Genomic DNA, 1,697 nt, shown 5'->3' with positions numbered 1-1,697 from the left:
ACCACCTCCAACCCGTAGCCGTGGATGAACCACCTCCAACCCGTAGCCGTGGATGAACCACCTCCAACCCGTAGCCGTGGATGAACCACCTCCAAGGTGCCAGTTACTTTGACTTTGACCAGAGGAGGAATGAGTGGCTTCAGCTGCTAATTTTAGCTGGTCACTGGCCATGCATTGGCAGGCTGCCTCTGGAAAGCATGGCCTGGTGTTGTATGTTCTGCACTGACATCTCCAGGGTTGGCTTTTTCCCCCCGGAACAGAGCCTCAGAGAGCAGTGACTAAAGCAGAGATGGCTTGATGGAGATACAGGTTCCTTAACCTGGGTTCTGTCCAGGAAATGCAGCAGAGGCAGAGTGACCTGGCCTCTTACTTCCATACCCTCGTGGCTCTTTCTTTTTGGAATACCACAGATTTAAGACACTTACGTAGAGAGCAGCTCTATTTCCTCTCCCTCAATCTGATATCGGGCCCCTTCCAAACTATTGAAGGCATGCTGCACTCCAGAAAACCCAACAGAGAAGTCCAGCAGAAAATAAAGCAAGAGTGCAGCCTCTGACACATCAGACTCCTCAGTGCTCTTGAGTGATCTCTGAGGCATTGCCAGAGCCTCACACTGGAATGTAAAGCTAGAAATGGCCCACGCAGCCCGTGTTGCCTTGGAGAACCTCCTTCAGCGGCACTGACTTGCTCTTCAGTCAGTTGTCCATTCCATCTCTCTGGTTATAGAATATAGACATTTTAATTACAACCTACAATATTCCCTTTCATTATATGAGAGACTCCAATTACCAAAGAGAAGCCTGATAATGAAGTCAGCCTGCTAGGCCTATGGTCTGAGTGAGGCGCTGTAAGCTTCATGGGCTAAGTGAAGCACTTATGAAAGGCTAACGTGATCCTGCACGTAAGATATTATACTTACAGGTGCCATCAGTGAATGACTGCCAGTGGCCTCTTGTGCCCAAGCCGCCTATCAGTTCCTCTTGTTACTTCTTCTGTTCAGCTATTCTAGTTACAAACTGATGTGTGGATTTTCCCAAGGAGGTATGAAGAAACGTCTGTTCATCCCAGAAAGGCCAACAGAGGACATACAAAAGAATGGATTCTACCCCCAAGTCCAGCTGGGTGGTCCAATGAATGCATTGGAGTTACTTACAGAAATAGGCATGACTTGGCAGCTGTATCAGTGCAAAGCCCACTCCAGACTGGGTGGCAGCTCCATCAAGGGGCATCGCTGGAGCGGCACGCAGGACTTGCAGACTTGCCAGCAGCTGGAGAGGTCACAGAGTCTCCCCTTCCCAGCAGCTGATGAGGAGTCTTGTGGCTTTCCCACTAGTTACAAGGTTTCCTGCTATTACTACAAGTAATGTTTCAAACTAAACCCAGCAGCCTTTCACCCATTCATCAATTAAGCTTAGGTCATTGATGGTGATTGTATTTATCAGGGTTCCTGTAGGAAGGGGAACCAATACACATACAGACACAGTAAGAGGAAACTTAGTATGCATTGACTTACGCAATTAACTAGGTCTGCCATCCAAAGAGCCAGTAGTGCAGCTTGGTTTAGAAGCCTGAGCTGCTGTTTCGGCTCAAAACCCCAAGAACCAGAAATGTTGATCCTGATGCCAAGACAGGGAAAAGAGTGATATATATATATATATATATATATATATATATATATATATATATATATATATATA

This window comes from Mus pahari, chromosome 10 (genome assembly GCF_900095145.1).
Source record: "Mus pahari chromosome 10, PAHARI_EIJ_v1.1, whole genome shotgun sequence".
NCBI lineage: Eukaryota > Metazoa > Chordata > Mammalia > Rodentia > Muridae > Mus > Mus pahari.
This window is presented reverse-complemented; position numbering follows the sequence as displayed.